General features: G+C 41.2%; 1 protein-coding gene across 2 annotated transcripts in view; it reads left to right on the forward strand.

The window, feature by feature from the left end:
* Positions 1 to 20,509, forward strand: part of MID1 (midline 1) — a 573,199-nt gene that overhangs the window by 24,410 nt on the left and 528,280 nt on the right. For both annotated transcript variants that reach the window (XM_087860132.1, XM_087860136.1), the window contains exon 4: positions 3,923 to 4,038. The gene's annotated coding sequence lies outside the window, so the exon portion shown is untranslated. The remainder of the gene's footprint in view (positions 1 to 3,922; positions 4,039 to 20,509) is intronic.

Consider the following 20,509-nt stretch of genomic DNA (forward strand, 5'->3'; position numbering starts at 1 on the left):
TTATGCTAATAGTTAGATAAAAGATGTGCACCTCGATGCATTTAAGGAAAATGCTATTGGCGGGCCAACGCCATACAGGAATCAGAGGTACTGCTAAGCGCATTTTAAAATAGAATTAAGAAGCACTATAATTTTCAATTTGACCTTGAGATCTGCATCTTTTCTTAGGTTTCAGTCTGTTGGAAAGCCATCTACATATTATTTCAGGCGTCGGCAAACTACAGGCTGCAAGGCAAATCCAGCCTGTCACCTGCTTTCATAAATACAGTTTGCCTGGAATACAGCTGCGTGCGTTGCTTTACATACTGCCGATGGCTGCTTTCGGCGCAGTGGCAGAGTTGAACGTTTGCAAGAGAGACCGTGTGGCACACGAGGCCAAGAACGTGTGCTGTTTGGCTTTTTACAGCAAAACTTTGCTGACCCCTGTATTACCCTAATTCCTGCTTCCTTCAAAAAGGAAAGCCTTTTTCACTGTCATCATCAACTTGGCTCGCTCAGTGGGATTAGACTAAAATATTAAGGCTTTGGCAGAGCAATTTGGGATGCCTGAAAGAACCTTTTAGCTGTCTGAAAGTACCCACTTACCAACAACACTTCTGACTTGGCATAGCAGCGTGTCATTCGTAATTAGCTGAATTCCTCCTTAATCGTTTTGGCCACCTCTGCGGTGTCTTGCTCCCTGCATTGCTCAAGGTAGACAAGTCTGCTCTTCCCATGCTTGCGCGGTTCCCGCAAGTCCAGTCCCCACGTGGCCTTTTCTCAGGAGCAGCTCTGTTCTCTGATTGGACTTCGGAGTGTTGCAAATGCAGGAGGTGCTCTCTTCTGTCCTCATCTTCAAATACTGAGAAGAAAGGTTTAGATAATAACTGTGGAGTCTTTTGCATCCTAAATTCAACATTTTAGAAGTGATTGAAGAGCAAGTTGTTACATTACTGGAAATGTAGAGGAACAGTGATTAAAATGCTTTAGAAGCAAAGCCTTCCTCGGTGAGTCTGTTCGAACTATTATGTTTTTTATCACTTGCCTAAGCTAATCTTCTCTCTTTGTTAGTAACAAAATGGAGCTTGCCCTCTCCTCTAAACAGTTGCAATTGAAGAGAAACTCTGGAAAGTTACAGTGTACGACACGTAATAGCCAGGTTATGACATTCAGAGAGGATTCTTTAGCTTTGGGTTATGATATTGCATCTGCTATGATCCAGTGAGCCTGCAAATACATAAGATAATGACTCCATTGGTAAATATTATCCATCCCCGTGCACATGTCATTCATTAAGTCCCGCCCCTGTTCATTTAATTCACTAAAAAAGTGTGTGCATATATATGTGTATGTATGTATGTATGTATTTGGATCCTACTGTAGGCCGGGCCCTGCTTTCGTTTTTGAGCCTATGAGGACAGGAGGCAAATAATGAGAGAAAGGAAAGTCCTGGAAACCTCTCTTTTACTCATCTTATTTTGGAAAAGTAGCTCAGTTATACGAACCCTGTATTTGTGGCTCTGAAACTAAGGGCTCTAGTGTGGCTCCGCACTTACTCCTGGCTCGTGTCCTCTTGCTGTGTTAGCTCTGCTCACAGAGTAACCGGAAAAAAAAAAAAAAACCACCATAGGAGGATGATTTTAAATGGATGTTTTTGTGAAGAGTCGACTATAAAGTTTGTATTGGACCAGAGTTAATATGGAGCAGCAGGAAGCCTCTTGCACTGCCCCTTCCCACTCCATAGTCTGATATTTATTCTTCTTGACAGGAAGATAGACTGCCAACTTTGTTTTTAATTATTTGAATAAAATTACATACATCATTCTCCCTTTTCTCGTGCCTCCCTCTGAAATCCCATCTTCTGTGTAGCTGATGCTGATGAAAGTGCCGGTTTTGGCATTAGTGCTTCTGTCAGCCAAGTGAGATGAACTGAGTTAATATCCACACCCTGAAATGAAGCCAGGAACGTTTACCCCCGGGTTCTCCGTCTCTCCCCTCACTTTCTGCCTCCGCTCGGCTCTTTACCTGCCACCCTGCAGACATCCCGCACGTCTCCACACATCTAACCTGGCACCTGAGTAAACATTTTCAAAGTATTTTCTAATTCCCCCTTCCTATTTCATCCTCTTTTCATCCTTTTCTTGTCTTTTCTTTCCTCTTCTCTTCTTTTCCCTTTCTTTCTTTCACAAAGTGGCTGGACCTTCCTTTTTTGTGTTCTAGTGTAAACATGGAACAAATGTGTAGCTCTTCGTAATGGACGTCTGTTACATGCGTAGTGGCGAGCTCGTATCTCCCAGAGTAATCACTGGTTCTATTCATTTGGAATTAGCAACCTGTGACTTCAAGGAACTCCCTGATGAAACAGAACACACATTCTTTTCACAGATGTATAGAAATAGAAATAAATCTACGGTTTGGCAAGTGCTCCAGATGCAGAACACAGTGCATGCTTGTAATAAGAAAATACAGGACCTGTCTTAGGCTGATACATGGTGACTCTGACAAAGAGGAATCTATATAGTCAGAACTTCTTGAAAACAGCCTCACCTGCGCAAGTGTTTTCTAAACTCCGGCCCTGAGGGCCTGTCGTTTCCTGACAAAGTTTTCTCCTGTTATTTGTCCTCCTTGGAGACTCAAAATTCTTCATCACTTAGAAGCAAGATAGAAATTTGGAGGCTATGAAGCATAACAGAATTATCGTCTGTAGGAGCCGGGGTCTCACTGGCTACCCTTCTTTGTCAAGGTGTGTTTTCAGAAAGAGCGCGTTCCTGTGTGCTAGGACTAGGGCTCCAAGACATCTATCATATACGGACCATTGAGTAGAAGTCCGCAGAAGCTAATGATTCACAGTTGTATCCCACTGTACATTTACACGGAGTATTGCCCTCAAACCCGAATAAGGAATGTACAGCACAAAGTATTTGTTGAATTTATTTGTGCTATGAAAAGTGCCAGCTTTTACAAAAAGGCCGTTCATTCATTTAGCAATGGCTTATTGATCCTGGTTTATCCGAACCTACTGGACCAATCTGGGGCTGTTCTAATTTGGGGTATGAAGACATGAACTTTTTTCTTTAAAAAATTGTCTAATGAAGGGGCCAGATGTATGTAAACATAAGGCCAATGCTGTGATAGAGCCTTTGATAGGCATCTGCACAGCAGAATGGTCAGTCTCTCTTCAGTGGGCTATCGGCAGCAAGAAGAAATTGCGAAAAGACTAGAGGGAGAACATAGTATCTGAGCAGAGTCTTGAAAGATAGTTATTTATCTGGGGCCTTCAGGAGAGTATTGGACATAGGGTGGGGACAGAGTGGGACTGTTACTGATTATCTTCCTTGGGTTGCATCCCGTTTCTATTCTGCTTCCAGAAACAAACTTAAAGTGTAAGAACGTTAGTAGGAAAATGATATAGCAGGGTCAGGGTTTGAGAGGAAGAGATAAGGGACAGTGTAGGCCACTTACCGTGATTATAATCTGATGGTGGGAGAAACATCAAGTAGGCCACCTCTGGTTTCCTTTAATTGACTATGCTGAGGCTAGACAAGATAATAAGAAAATCGTAGATCAAAAATGATCAAATACAGCGGTGTCTGGTTGGCTCAGTCGACAGAGCATGTGCTTCTTGATCTCGAGGGTTCTAAATTTGAGCCCCACATTGGGTGTAGAGATTACTGAAAAATAAAATCTTGAAAAAAATTTCTTTTAAATTGTCAAATATTGGTGATTCCATAAGGTTCAGTCTAATAGGTATAATATGCATGTACATGGTACAAAAATCCCAAAGCACAAAAGACAGTAAAAAGCATGTCTCAATCCTTTCCTTCTCCCCTGCTCATCCATTTTCCTCCTCAGAGAAGACCACTGCTAGAGTTCTTCCAAAAGATATCCTTGCCAAGTTCAAGCATTTCCATAACGTAACATGTTAAAATGGGGTCTCTTCTAGGGTCGGTTTTGGCTGAGGAATGAAAGACAATGGCCACCACGTTCCACGATACCACCAGGACAGTAATTCTCAGTTCACCGTGGGAAACATGAAGAAAGGAGTCATTGACATGGAAGGTAAGAGTTAAGAGGAGTTTTTGTGTGTGTGTGGAGAGAGGGGGGAGCTTCTTACCCTCCAGAATGAGGGCAGGGGACCCCTACCTCTAGCCCCTGGCCTACGGAGGGGAGCATCTCTGGGACCAAGCTGAGACATGTGAGGTCTGTTTCTTGCATCTGAGGAGCCCAGAGGGCTAGTGTCTGACTCATCTGATGAAGCCTGAGTGGCCTATGATCAGAGGCAGGGGGCTCTATCTGGAAGGAGACTGCCTTCCGTCCAGAGTTGCATGGATTCAGGAGACCACATGTGGAGTTTGGGATGGGAATATTGGCCCACGGTTGATCTAACAGGGATCTTGTAGCAGGGTGTCATGAGTTGGTTTCTCCTGGAAGCATACCATGAGAAGGAGTTCAGTGTGCACATGTCTAAAAGGGGTCAACACCTGGAAGGGGAGAAGAAGGAAACCAGGTTGGGTAGAGGGAGAAGTTGGGCTGCAATGCAGGCCAAATCAGCCTTGGCCTTCCCCATGGATAGCTGTGGCATAAAATGGCCCATCATAATGATGCCACTTGGGGGCCAAATAGCACAGATTTTATACCTTTACTTTGATCAACCATCATTGGGTGTAGGCCACCCTAGGAAGGATGTGACCTTGACTTTGACAGCCCTCTCCTGCTCAGTTGCTGCCAGCTGAAGGCTGTCTACCTGTAGCCCTCCCGTCAGCAGGGGCCACAAGCCCTTCCTGGAAGGGGGACCTGGACAACACACCTCAGTGCCCATCACACGAGCCAGCGCACCTCAGCGTTAGGAGGCAAGTGTGCATATTGCTGGTGGCAGGAGCCAAGAGGGGACTGCGAACAGTGAGTCAGAGGAAAGGCCTAGGAGATTTAAGCCTTGGGTGAAAAAGATACCACTGTTGAAGTTTCTGTGGTTCATTTCTTTGCTTAGAGATGGGTGCTTGATTTTCCTTTGATGATAACTGCTCTTCAGTTGTGGGGAAGAAAAATGACGAAAGCAGACCTTTTTGGTTTTGCCGAAGAGAAGCTATAACTCTAAGCCGTCTGCATAATTCTTCATTGTCGGCCAGAGTCATACCCACCCAGGAGGGGGAACCGAGGGCTGGTGCTGAAGGATAAACTAGTTTTCTCTCTCTAGGTCCCAGGAGAGTTTGGGGATGGGGGAGACAATGGTCAAAACCCCTCCCAGGGTGAGTGGGTAGTGGGAGGCGGGCTCCGCTCTGCAACCGCAGGGGGGGCGGGGGCGGGGCGCAGCGTCCCTGGTGGGGGGTGCAGAGCTCTGGGAAGAGTTCAGGTGGCCTGCTGGGGAAGGCTGTGAGGCAGGAAGCACTGAAGTCCCGTAGCCACAGGGCACTAGGGTGAACTGAAGGAATAGTCTGGTCTTTCGGAATCTCCGTATCAGAGGTACCGGGGGTGGAAAAGATACCGTGGCCCAAGGTGGGGATTCACCACTATTACAGGGATATAAAAGGCAAGTGCCAGCACGAGAGAGGAGCACTTGGCACATCTGAACATGAGTGCTGGAGGACCTCAGTGGTCTCTCTAAACGCCATCTTATCCAGCCACTCCGTGGGTGTCTATTGTTGGATGGGGCCACTTACTAGAAAATCCTCTCCAGGGAAAATTAAATTCAGGTTTCCTTACCTGCCTCTTCCTAGCTGTCTCTTTATTCTCCTCCCTTCTGCATTCTTCAGTTAAGCACTGCTTCGATCAAGAGGCATGGTGTACAGTAGAAGCCTGGCTTTGGAGTCAGGAAAACTCACAGTCAACGTTGACTACTTCTCACTGGCTGCAGATGCTGGCACAGATGACTTAACCCCCCGCCAGACCGAGTTTGTACAGCTATTGCTTATCACCTTGGCCGCAGTTACTCTGTTGGCTGCTCAGATTGCCATAGATTTGACCGGTAGGGGCCTCTTTAAGCTGCTTCCAGTGTCCTTTTGAAATGGCCTTATCTCTGAGATCTTCCCTGATTTCTGGCACTACATGATGTCTCAGGCTCGTCTTATATCTTCTCTACTGCCAAAAGAGATCTGGAATTGGCCATTTTCCCGAGAAACTTTGATACCTTTCAGTGGGGATTGGAATTGAAGGCCAGAATCTAGGGACTTGGTCATTTATTTCTACTGGTCGCTCTAGTTAGCATTATGCAGCTAGGAAAATAGGATGAGTGTTTTCATGTATTAATCAGAAGAACATCAGTGATTTATTGGTAAGTGATAAACGCAAATTGTGGAATAATACAATACTATTTTGAAAAGAAATTAAAAGGAAATAGGCACATATTACAATGAATCTGAGAAAGATCTAGAAGGATACGTAGAAACTGCTAACAAAGTTGTGGGATTTGGTAAGAGTTAGGGTATTATCTTTGTTTATATAGCTTAGTATTATATGATTTCCTACAATGATCATGTATTACCTTATTTTGTATTCTGAGATCTATTAAAATAATTTAAATCAGGGCACCCGGGTGGCTTAGTTGGTTGAGTGAAGGCACAGGTCATGATCTCGGGGTCCTGGGATCGAGTCCTGCATCTCAAATAATAAAATCTTAAAAAAAATAATACTTTAAATCACACACACACAAAAATGGAGGGATGAATTTGGACCTACATAAAAAAACTTCATTCCATTTTATTTTGTCCACTGTAAGCTGTCTGTGTTGCTACAAATGATCTCTGCAGCTCTGTCAGGGGGAAACATGCATGATGGAACTCATAACAGACCTTTATTCTTAGATTTATGTAAATCACAATAGCATTGGAGAGCCTTGTTTCAAATATGTGTTACTCTCTGGCAAAAAGATACCACATTGTATTCCAACGGTAATTACTGCTTCAGTCACTTAAGAAAATGTTATTTTTTTTAAATAATTTTTTATTACGTTATGTTAGTCACCATACAGTACATCCTTAGTTTTTGATGTAGTGTTCCATGATTCATTGTTTGCATATAACACCCAGTGCTCCATGCAATACGTGCCCTCCTTAATACCCATCACCTGCCTATCCCAATCCCCCACCCTCCTCCACTCTAAAGCCCTCAGTTTGTTTCCCAGAGTCCACAGTCTCTCATGGTTCATTCCCCCTTCTGTTTACCTCCCCTTCATTCTTCCCTTCCTTCTCCTACCGATCTTCCTGCTATTTCTTATGTTCCATAAATGAATGAAACCATATGATAATTGTCTTTCTCTGCTTGATTTATTTCACTTAGCATAATCTCCTCCAGTCCCGTCCATGTTGCTGCAAATGTTGGGTAATCGTTCTTTCTGATGGCTGAGTAATATTCCATTGTATATATGGACCACATCTTCCTAATCCAGTCATCTGTTGAAGGGCATCTCGGCTCCTTCCACGATTTAGCTATTGTGGACAATACTGCTATGAACATTGGGGTGCATATGGCCCTTCTCTTCACTACGTCTGTATCTTTGGGGTAAATACCCAGTAGTGCAATGGCTGGATCATAGGGTAGCTCAATTTTTAACTTTTTAAGGGATCTCCACACTGTTTTCCAAAGTGGCTGTACCAACTTGTGAGTTAGAAAGGCAAAAATTGACAAGGCAGGAAGAAAATGTTATTTATACATATTTTCATATCTCCCCGTTCAGTAAAAATCGATTTTTGTCAGATTCTTAAGTGGGTATACAAGTCTTCTCCTCTTCTCCCATGTCTGGTTCAAGGAAATCTCAGTTTCACTTTTGACCTCTGTGAAATGCCAAAAGGAGGGGTCAGTAGCTAATTCAGGACCTATGAGTTGGTGATCCAATGTAGCCACTTCAGGTAACTCCGCTGAAATGGTCCCTGCCACTCCCCTTGGATCTCCTTCGGGCTGCTGGGCAGCGGTGGCAGGAGTGTGATCTTTGCTGAGGTTGAATGTTACTCTTCCTTCTCCTCTTTCTCTGTATTTTGATCTGTGGTAAGTTGCCAAGGCTTCTCAGCAGTACAGAGGAGAACAGGCACAAGGAGGATGAGGAGAATGTGGCCAATTTCTGATAGAAAATAGTCTTTAAACCCAATATAAATATTGTACTGAGAAATTAAAGTTTGTAGATGCTTTGAATTTTTATTAACAAGTTTTAAATGCTGTATTTATGAAGATGCTGGCAAGCCCTTAATTGGGATCTAAAACAATAAGCGTTCAATCTCCAAAAATTTAAATGTAAATAATTGAGTAATAGTCATGATTTAGGATTAAGGGGATGTAGTTCTAGAACATTTTTTAAAGCTCCTGTAGCTAATATTTTGGAAAAGGTATTTTGTCTGATATAGTTTGTTCTATTCATCCTCAGTGAACATGTAGTTGGTATTTTAATGTAGTTCCCTTTACGATGGTTCTGTCAGCTTCTTTTGGTCGGAGATAGCATAGCGTAGTGAAAACTGCACAGGCTGCGGTGTTAGGCCTGGGTTTGAATGTAACCTTGGTCAAGTTAGCCAACACTTGAGGAACTCGGCTTTCTCAGCTCTGAAATGGAGATGAAAACGTTGTCTCAAGGGTTAAATTACATAATATATAAAGGAACTGGAATGCCTGTTTAATAAATGATAGTTATTAATATATTGAAGTAAAAATTTTATAGCTCTGCATTTCTAGAGAGTGAGCCAATGAATGGATGCAGTGAACACCTGCAGAAATGAGGAGGTGATGAGAAACTGTGCGAAGGAAGTCAAGACGTGGGCTAGAGGGTATTATGCTAAGTGAAAGAAGTCAGGCAGAGAGAGACAAATGCCATAGGATTTCGGTCATATGGGGAATTTAAGAAACAAAACAAGCAAAGCGGGGGAGAGACAACCAACAACAGACTCTGAGCTACAGAGAACAAAGTGATGGTCACCAGTTGGGAGGTGTGGGGGGATGGGTGAACTAGGTGATAGGGATGAAGGGGCGCACCTGTCATGATGAGCACTGGGTGATGGATGGAAGTGTTCAATCACTTTATTTTACACCTGAAACTAATAATACTGTATGTTGACTAATAAATTAAAATAAAAACTAAAAAAAAAGAATACTCCCTGTAATACATTGAATTCTTGTAGCCTAATATTACAGAGAATATGTCGGTATTTAAATGAGCCCTCAAATTTATCATAGAACTGCATTGTATAATGAATTATTTATAACTGTGGTTCATACTTATAGCAAAGCAGAATAGATTTTCCTCAAGAAGATTCAGAGCAAACATATCCTTCTCAAAATTAATCATATTTCCTTCAATTAAACTAATTGTTGCCAATTCACAGGAAATTCGGTTTGAAGAAAACACTTATAATTTTGGGATATCATTCATTGGAACGCCACAAAAGTAGAACACAGATGAATAGAGAAACAGTTTCCAAACCAATGTCTGGGATTTTGTTTGGAATTATCCTCAAAACCCCAATTCTGGAGCTTAACTGGTAATATCAAATGACATTCCATGTCAGTTACTTCTCCTATCCACTCTTTGTCCCTCCTTTCTGCCAAATAATTTTTCCTTCCAACTGTGGTATTAATTTGTTCAACTGACCCCCATGAATACGAAGCAGACTGAAAAACTCACATGGTGTCAGAGGTGGAAATATCTGCTCATATTTTTGATTGTGCTATAATGAGATCTAAACTATACACTGTAGTCCATTCGTGTTGCGTCCTTTTGGAAGGTCTTACGTACCACTGACACATGCAGCCAATTGTGCCTTCCCGGAGTTAGAAATGTTACATATTTCAAGAAGCAGTTCTTTGTGCTGGTATTTGAAACGCAAGCTCCTTTGTGTGCTGTTCTACTCCACCCCATTACTGGTATGAAGCTATATATTTCAGAAATGTCTTGCTTATGAATACCAGGCAGAGAAAGCATCCACGTAAGCATCTAGAAAGGAGAGAAGCGGACTAAACTGGATGAAGAGAAGCGTAAATGAATTTTGGAAACCCTGTTTGTTTTTCCAAAAGAGATTCCCTGGTTCCTTTGCCACTCCCCTCCTCCCAATCCTTATGGAGCCATTTTAGAGCGAAAAGAAAAAAGAAAGAAGGGAAAGAAAAAAAAAAGAAAAGGAAGAAAAGAGAAAAAGGAAATAAATATAGGGTAAAAATGACATTTCTACTTTCATAATGTTGTAGTATTCCTTTCCTAGCTTTGTGTTTTTCCTTTCATGTTAAACAAATAATTCATTTCTCTTGTCTTTTGCCTAATTTCCTTATGAATTTGCATTTTTAGCACTTGGCCACTGGGGAAACGTTTATAGAACAATTTAACCTATTACTGATGTTTGGATTTTGCCTGTCGCTATCACGAGTGTCTGCCAATTTCCTGTTGGGCGTGCCTTCCCTTCCCCTGCTCCACACAAGCAAATCCCTTCTGGCTTTCTTGCCTGTCCCGAAGACTATTGCACATTTAGGATTTTTATCACTCTTATTACTGATTTGGGGACCTTTCACAATTTTGTTGCCCACCACTCATATTTCAGTCCTTAAGGAAATTCTACAATAAGTAATACTTTTAATCCCATAGCCTGTCTCTCTGCAAGTGGATTCATTTTACTTTATTATTTTTATTACTTTGTTTTATTATTCATTTTTAAAAATTAATTTTATTTTTTAAATTTTATAATCTTAATTTTTAAATTTTATTTTTTTTTAATTTTACTTTTTAAATTTTTAAAAATTTTTATGCTTCATTTTAAATCATATTATGAGCAAGACTATAGGCAAATTAACCAGGTTTGCCATATATGTAATTCCTGAGAAAGGAGAAACTGTTGGATTCAAAGTGTAATTGTTTGCATGAATTTATTAAGGGCTAAAAGTACGTGTTTCATTTTGTGTACCTTCAGTTATTTTCATCTAGCTGTATTTATATTGTCTATTTTAAATTTATGCAAAGATCAAAACATCAAGCAAAATGAAGAGAAAAATCAAAGAGAAGGAGTTCCTTTCCCCTGCCAGCCTTCTCTTTTGTCACGTAGGCCTTGTCGGTTCTATTACTAAAGGGCAGGTGAAATCAAGGCAGGTACTGTATGGTGACTAACATAATATAATTAAAAAATTTATTAAAAAAAAAGAAATCAAGGCAGGAATCTTTAGCTTCCTTTATAAAAAAGGAGGGCACTCCTAGTTCGTCTGAGAAGGGAGGGTGACTCTCTGAAAGGGAGCAGCTGCTCTCCAGATCAGTATAAATGCTTAAAATGTGACAATTACTTTTGCCTTAGGATTCTGGATCATTTCCTTTTCTGTTTGGTAGTAGAGTAAAAGAATCACTTGTAATATCCATCTTCTCATTATTGCGGACTCTTTCTTTTCTGTCCTCTTCAGCATGTCCCTCAATTCTCTTTAGCACATTAACTAGAGGAGAAGTGTATCTGGAAAAAACTTAGTTGGGATAGACCTTGTATCAGCACCAAAATGAAATTAGGGGATTATGATTATCATGTTTATTTAAGCTATTACCACCTCCTAGTAACACACAGATATACTCAAGTGGAGTAAGATTTGATTGCCCGCAAACAGCAGAGGTTTGAATAAGATGCTTAGAACCTAAGTGGTTGTTAAGATCACATTGTTTTCCTCCCTGATTATATGCTGTTATGCCTGATTTAGGATTATTTCTTGTTCTAGCCATAGAAAGCCAGTTCAAACTAGATAAAGAAAAAAATAGAATATATCGATTTATGTAACTAAGAGGGAAAAGAATTAGTTCCGACGTCAGGCATGGTAGGATCCAGGGACTCAAATGATGTGATTAGGAGATATTTTTGTGTGTGTCTTTCTTTTTGCCTATCTAATCTTTTTTCATTTTTAATGGTTTTGGGGTTTTTAATATTTTTTTATTGTGATGAAATATGTATAACAAAATATGCCATTTTAACCATTTCAATGGCGTTCACTACATTAACAGTGTTATGCAGCCATCACCACTATTTGTTTCCAAATCTCCATCACCCTAAACAGAATCTCTGTAACCAGTCATTAAGCAGTAACTCTCCATTCCCCTCTGCCCCCAGCCCCTGGAAACCTCTAATCTTTCTGTCTTTATCAACTTGCCTACTCTAGATATTTCATTTAAGATTTGTCCTTTGGTTTCTGGCTTATTTCAATTAGCATAATGTTTTCACGGTTCATTCCTATCATAGCAGGTGTCAGTACTTTATTTCTACTTAGGACTGAGTAATATTCCATCATGGGGATAGACCACATTTTGTTTATCTGTTCATCTGTTCGTGGACATTTGAATTGTTTCCATCTTTTGGGTGTTGCAAATACTGCTGCAGCAAACATTGCTGTACAAATATCTGTTCGAGCCCCTGTTTTCAGTTCTTCTGGAATATACCTACGAGTGGAATTTCTACCTGATCTCGAGTCTTCCTTTCTCTCTGTGGCTTCATCCTCAGGTAGACAAAGGCAGTTTGTTCCTTACTCCTCAAGTTCCTGAAAGATGGGAGCATTCTCGTTGTCCATATTCTCATCTCTACCTTTGGATGGATCACTAGATCTAGGAAGAAACTTCTTTATGACCGTGTGACTAACAACCCACTGGGTTGGAGGGCAGTTCTGTATAGAAAAGGGGGGTTCAGCTTCTGGATATTTCTAGATGCCAGTGGGCAGAGATAAGAGATGTCTACTGCAGTCTCATTCTTGATGTAGGGAGAAAACTCATCTTTGCTGTTTATTGGGGACCCTTGGATGAGAGAAATAATTTAAGAATGGCGCAGTTGGAGTTTTGGCAAGAATGAGGGAAAACCATCAGTGCTGCTGATTGGAATACTCTTGCTATTGGCCCTTGGAAGAACATTTCCATGGTGTCTAGCATGGCTGAAAATGTGCAGACATTATGACCCAGGAGCTCTGCCTCCATGCATTCCCAGCAGAACCTCTTCCACTATAGCCTCTGGAAACAGGGACAAGACTCTTCTTTGTGGCATTGTTTGTAATTGTGAAAAATGGAAAACCCCTGAAGGTTTCATCGGCTGGCTAAAAGATCAATTGTAGTGTATTTATAGAATGGAATGTGATGCCACATTAAAGATGATCTAGGTCTATCTGTATCAGAATAGATAGGCTCAAAAGTATAACACTGAGCGAAAAAAATCAAGTCGTGGTATCATAAGTGCTGATTTGATAGCATTTGTTTACATATCAGAAAACATACAAGACCATGTTCAGCATTTTTGAACCCACATTTGGGAAATATGTCTATAAAATAAAAGTATAAAAACATATACTGAAAGGGTTCCCAACAAATTAAATAGTTAGAGGCAAATGGGACAAGGGGAAAAAAATCAAGGGGATTTCAGTATTTTCTACATTTCTTTTTTTTTTCTTTTTTTAAAAAGGATTTATTTACTTATTTAAGTAATCTCTGTGCTCAAGGTGGGGCTCGAACTCATGACCCCGAGAGCAAGAGTCCCGTGCTCCACCAACTGAGCCAGCCAGGCGCCCCCCCACTTTTTTCCATTTTAAAATTAACTCAGTTAAAATGACTGAATGTGATCAATCGTTAATTTAGTCTGGTTGATATTGTTTTTTCTTCACTGTTCTATATTTTTTCAAGCTTTTCACAGTTATAAAAAAGGAGCACATTGTTAGAGTTCAAATGGAAATCCAAGTTTTTTCCTTTAATCTTAAAATTTTGGGGTATGTACGCGGATAGATGAAAAAGGTAGGTAGATAGGTAGATAGATAGATAGGAAGATAGATGGCATATTGCAACTCTTTTACTTGGTGTTTCTTCCTAGTAATCATAAGAAGAGGCTCTTGCCAGACTCTCCCTGCTGTGCTATATTACCTCACGCCATTTTGTGTCATTTACGTGTTAGAGTACATTTTGTCCTTCATCTTGCCTGTGCCCCAGTATTCCCCTAACTAGCAAAATGCCCAGTGTGTTTCCCATTAACCTCAAAATCCTACTAGGGTTTAGTCTTCGAGCCCTGAAGTGCCTCCTATCATTTTAACAAACAATCAGACTGCTCCCCGAATGTTAAAGGCTGGCAAAAATCAACTATCCAAATCAGTATTCCTAAGAGAAGAAAGTCCTGGGAGGTGAAGATAGATTTCAGAAACCCCATTCATACCATGAGGGAAAAGTCATTAAATGATTGTGCTTGAGGCAGTTGGTGACAGCCGTGTCTCTTTCGGTTTTGCAAAAACGCTAACAGAAAGATTTGCAACATCTTGCTTGATTCTGAACTGGTTAAAATTTTATAATAGGAACCTTAATGGCAAGAAAAAGAATCGCAGCAAGCGCATTGCTCACTGAGCACTGACATCACCGCGCGGGAATGAGGATTGTCTTACACAATGGAATGAGCTCCATCCCTCCTCCGAGAGGGAATTTGGCTTGGTATGCAAATTTAAAATATTGTTTTGAAAAATCTGTTGCATCAAATGACAGAAACATTTTTTTTTCGAATCCGGCTCTTTGGTGCATTATTGGCAAAGCAGTTGACAGCAGGCTCATGTAGCCAGTTCGTCTGGGGCACGCTCTTGGATTTTGGAATGGAGCCCAATCAAGCAGAATTGTCCTTTGGCGAAGACGCAAAAGAGCCCTAAATTCTTGAGGTCTCTGTTTAAATAGTTTTATTGGGCATAAAAGAAAGGAAGGATAATGTACTTGAAATGCTTGCAAACCCTTAAAAGCATTTCGAATTTGAGTGTTATTTTGTTTTCCCTTTGTTGGGAAGTTGGCAGGTGAGATAGGGGGACGCTGACTTGTTTTGGTAGGTGGCCTTCCTCTTCTCCTTTCAAGCTTCCTCGAAGGGGTCTCTCCCCAAATGAAGTCTTCCAGTCTCAAGTTCTGCAACCTGGAAATAATTTGAAACGATTCAGAAATGCTATACATTTCACAGCTCTGCTCTGCAATGTCATTTGACTGGGGTTGAGCCTGAGTTCACACGTGGGGATTCAGGGAGTGGCCGAGGCCATCACTCATGCTCATGGCTCTGGCATCACTCCGAGCAGTGGTTCCCCGACAGTGGTCCTGAACAGCCTCATCGGCATCGCCTGGGAGCTTGCTAGAACTGGCGACTCTTACAGTCCACCCTAAACCTACTGGGGGCGGAATGCAGCAATCTGATTTAACCAGCCCTCCAGGTGATTCGGATGCACGCAGAAGTTTGAGAACCACTGCTCCAGGGAAATCTGTCCACCCGGCTGTAGAGAAGCCCAACGCTGAGTCCTCTTTACTCTTTCACCTCCCGCCATGGCTGAAGTCCATATACCAGATCTGTCATCAAATAGTTTGTGGTGGAATAATTTTAAATTAATTGCCATCATGTTCAGGGGACTTTTGGTGTTATTTGGAATTTGCAGGGATGTGTTTTTCCACAAGAAGGTAAATGTAGTCATCCTTAGTTGTAAAGAGGGGAATGTTAGTCTTGGATTAGGGCCCTTATAAAAGGGGCCCCAGAGAGCTTTCTCTGTCCTTCCACCATCCAAGGTTACAGCATCCGATTAGTACCTATTTGTATCCCTTTTTTCTTCAAGAGATAAACTTGAAGTTAATATTGAAAAAGGCTTTCCCTGAGCTTATATCTCCTCTAATGACTTCTGTCACTTGTTCCTTGGTACAGGACTCTTTTCAGAAACGAATTTGGCATCTTAGGTAACAATCCTCAGACAGACAGTGATACGTCCGGTTGCCAGACACGAATGTGTTATGTATGTCAGAACGCCTAAATGCAAGGAATGGAAAACTGTATCTAGATGCTTCACCTTCTGGTCTGCTTGGTGTCTAGTTTTTAAAAATCTCCTTATGGAAATAATGCTGTAATTATTGATGGATAATGTTCAGGAAAAAACTGACATATATCGAGCAGCTAGTATAAGCCAAGTGTGCTTGGCACATGCTATCTCATTTATTGTCTTAAGATTTATTTGTTTATTTGAGAGAGAGAGAGAGGAGCAGACTCTCTGCTGAGCAGGGAGCCTGATATGGGGCTCGATCCCAGGACCCCAGGATCATGACCTGAGCCAAACGCCAATGCCCAATCAACTGAGCCACCCAGGCGCCCCCATACGCTATCGCATTTTGTGTTTCAAACAATTATGAGAATAGATCATTTTGCCCAATTTACAGATAAACAAACTGAATCTTTAATTACTTATTGTAGCAGTTCGTTGGCTGCCCAGTGGTGATTTCTTTTTTATCTTTTGTTAAGAGTGGAACTCAGAACTACTGTGGGTATCAGGTAAAGTTATGCGCTCAGGAAAGGAGGGCTCAGTCTCTGGATGTGAAATATGATTGGACATAATATGTTTGAACATGATTATTCTACCTCCTTTCCAGTAATTGATTTGAGGGCAGTCATGTGACCTGGTTCTGACCAATTAAATGGAAGGGGAAATTTGTGGTGAGTGCTGTGAAAACCTATTCTCCCTGATAAAGTAGAGACATGCACAATCCAAAGACCTCATTCCTTCTTACATTGGACTGCTGTCTTGGAAGGACGTGGTACTTTGTTGAGTTACGGCAGCCATCTGCAACTATGAGGAAAAAGCCAAGGGAGAGCTGTAGGGGTTGTCCTGCCTGGCACTGTTCTGCTTCTAGATTTCTGGTTGTATGAGTTAACAAATCTCTATTGTTTAAGCCACTTTTTGTTAGAATCCCGTTGCTTGCTATTAAAAGTATATATTCTGAGAATACACGTGTTTATCAGGTACCAGAATAGGGACTAAAACCCAAGTTTCACTGATGGTGAACACCCTCCTGGTTTGTTCTCTCTCTTACCCACCTGCCTTCCTGCCTTTTCTTTTAACAAAAGTAAGCTTGTCTACCATCAGCCTACAGAATTTGAAGTCATAGAAAATGACCAACAAAAATGAGAAGGTCTTTGAAAACATTCTATTAAGTACAATATATTCTAGACCAGATTGTGACAAGGAATGTTTCATTAGTATTTTTTCGGTAATCTGATGCATTTTAGGCATGTATGTGATAAACACATTCTTCTTGTAAAAATCCAGATATTACACCAAACCAGAATTGTCCAAGATTTATTCAATCCTGTTTTCCTTTACAGAAGTAATCATCCCTTGCCTGTTAGATATCTCCCTAGATTATTTTCTATGCATTTATATATTTACATGCTCAGATCGAGATGAATTGTAGAAAACAAATAGTGTTATACAGCTTATATTGTTCCATGATTTTTTAAACACTTCACAGTATGTCTTGTAGATTCTTCCATATCAGTTGATCAGGTGCATTTTTTTCTTATTATATGTAGCCCAGTGTTCTATAGTAGGAGCATGGTAAGGTTTGATATCTGCTTATCCCTTTGGCTAAAATAATACCTGGCACATAATAGGCATTTAATAAATATTTGTTAAACAGATTTGTCTTTGAAGTTCCTTAGCGTGTTCATAATTTTTCCTTGTTTCAAACAATGTTTCTACTTAAATTTTAGAGTCAGTGTGTCTCTTTGCCCAAAATTAATCCGGTTGGGACTTTGTTTGGAATTTTATCGGCAAGAATTGACATTTTTGTAATAGTAAGCTTTTTCCATGCATTTTTTGACATAAGTATTTCTGCAGGACAGATACCTTTGAGAGAAATTGATGATTCAAATGGGATATGAATTTTTAAGATTTAATAGTTACTGCCAAAATTTGTTTCAATAAAGCTCGACAATTGTCTGTACTACCAATGGTGTAGGACGGTGGTAGTCATGGTGATGATGATAGTAATGGTGGTGATAACGGTGGGGTAGTGGTGGTGGTAGTGATGATGTTGGTGGTAGTGATGGTGGGGATGGTGTATTGATGAGGGTGATGGCGCCTGGGAGGGCAGTGGTGGTGGTGGTTATGCTATATCGCAAAGGAACCCAGGGCTTTTCTGTCATGGTTCAGTTTAGCTGTGATTATCCCCAGATACCTGATCACCTTTAAATTTTATTGCTCCTCAGGGGCGCCTGGGTGGCTCAGTAGGTTGAGCGTCTGCCTTCGGCTCAGGTCATGATCCCAGGATCCTGGGATCGAGCCCCGCATCGGGCTCCCTGCTCAGCAGGGAGCCTGCTTCTCCCTCTCCCTCTACTGTCCCCCCCTGTTCCCCTGATTGTGCTCTCTCTCTCTCTCAAATAAATGAATAAAATCTTTTAAAAAATGAAAGAAATGTTATCGCTCCTCACTTCAAGTGTGGAGAGAAGCACGGATTCTTCAGCTAAACCCATGTTCAGAGAATTAGGCTTGCCTGAGCGTATACATTTTATAATTGCTGCCAAAATATTGGGCCAGTCCTGGGTGAATGCTCGTATTGTAGAGTTGAGTAGTGCTGAATTTGTTTTTAGGAATAGTAACCCCCCCAATCTTGAATGGCTGTTGTAAAGTGTCCCAGGATGGCAAAGGAAGACTTCTAGCAGGAAAGGCAAGCAGTGAAAATAAAATAAGTAGTCGGCCGCGGGTTCATGCTTATGTAGCTGTCTCAGCTGAACTGCTCAGTGTCCCTGTTTCCTAGTAAATACCCAGACTCTGTATAGAGGCGGATCCCTGAACCTGAGAGGGAACACGTAGCTGGCTGCCTCCATTTAGACTTTATTTTCACATTTTCAGCTGCCTACACAAAACCTAGAGCTCCTGACCTTTGCCTCACTGTGACTGGCTCATCTTCTTAAACTCGCAAAACTACGGGCAGTTTAAAGACTGCTTTTGCCACCATGTTGTGTGTGCGTGTCTGTTTTAGTTGTGCGTGTTTCTTTGACAAAGTCTTTGTGTGCCCAAGGATTAATGCCACTAATGCAATTAGTAATAAACCAGATCAACTGCGATAACTCTTGAATACCATACCACATTCAGTATTGGTATTTCTTGTTTTACATATAAAGTTTCATTCTGAATGATAAGTTAAATGTTTAAATAAAATGGAGAAATTATGAATATTCTGAATTATCGAGATTCAGTGATTCAAGTGTATCTTTCTAAAGAAGGTCTGGAACTCTTGCATTGAGATAATATTTTAACTTAAATACTTTATTTTTAAAAAGATTTTATTTATTCATTTGAGAGAGAGAGAGAGAGCACAGGCAGGGGGAAGGACAGAGAGAGAGGGAGAAGCAGGCTCCCTGCCGAACAGGGAGCCCAACATGGGGCTCGATCCCAGGACCCTGAGATCATGACTCGTGCCAAAATCAAGAGTCAGATGCTTAACTGACCACCCAGGTGCCCCTTAAATTAAATACTTAAAAAAAAAGACTTAAGACTCAAAATATGTCCCCATGGGATGCCAAATATACTGTCATTATGACTTTACTATCTTTTATAATCCTATTGCCCAAAGGTCACTTTGGAGCAAACTCTGTTTTCCTTTGTATCTGCCTAAGGAGCAACATTGTACCTAGCAGTCATTCAGAAAAGAGGTTCTTTCCCCACCTGATTATGGAAGCAGGCTCTGGCCCATTTCAGGGAGGGACTCACTGACCTGCATTCTTCCCTCCCTGGCTGTCAGGCAGAGTGCTCCTGCCAACCAGTGTGAGCTGAAGTGTCAGTGAGACGTGGCCTGTGGTCCATTGCTCTGGTCCCAGATGATTCTGGAAGGTCTGCTACCTACTCTGTGGGAGCTGCCGGTCAATGGGAGTCCTACAGATTGGTGATGGGAATACGCCAGAGAAGATGCATGATTTCGATTTAATACATTGATTTTGAGCTAATACATGAAAATTAGAATGCCTTTCCAGAATGCTGTTTTTTTAATTTTATTTTTTTATAATAATTTTTTATTATATTATGTTAGTCACCATACAGTACATCCCTAGTTTTTGATGTAAAGTTCCATGATTCATTACTTGCGTATAACACCCAGTGCACCATGCAATACGTGCCCTCTTTAATACCCATCACTGGAATGCTTGTTTTTAATTTCGAAAGCTATCCTTTGTCCATTGCTGGGACGCTAGCTTGTATGTTTTGACCCTAACGCAGTTGAATGTTGAAACCTGGACTGAGAATGCACACAAGGAGAGAGGCACCTTCTACAGACAGAGAACATAACCATAGAGAAAGGAATACCTGCTCCTTAAACTTGAAGTGTGGACCATGGACCAGCAACACCATGTAACCTGGAAGCTTGTTAGAAAGGCAGAACCCTGGGCTCCATCCCGGACCTACCGAATCAGAAGCTGCATTTTAACAGTATTCCTAGGTGATTCCTATGCACATTCAAGCATGAGAAGTGCTATTTTAGGCAGTATTAAGACTATTTTAGGTATGTTCCCACTGCATAATACCACTTGCCATCACTATGCCCCCAGTCGTTTCCGAGCATTTCAAAGGAGCCTCCCAGGAAAGTGTTTGCACGGACTTGCATAGAGAAGTTAAGATCAGAAATGGTAATAATGAGATAATCAAGCAGTTAATGGTAGAGCTCTAGCAAGCGGTGCAGTTGATAGGCTCTGTGCAGTTAGAAGGGAATCCCCGGTGCTTTAAGGGCTGACCCTGAACAATTACAGGCTGACACAGAGATTAGAGCAGTGACACATCGGCAGGTTTTGGGTGAATCAGCATGAGATAA

Source organism: Ursus americanus, chromosome X (assembly GCF_024610735.1).
Source record: "Ursus americanus isolate L20-20 chromosome X, mUrsAme1.1.p, whole genome shotgun sequence".
Lineage (NCBI taxonomy): Eukaryota > Metazoa > Chordata > Mammalia > Carnivora > Ursidae > Ursus > Ursus americanus.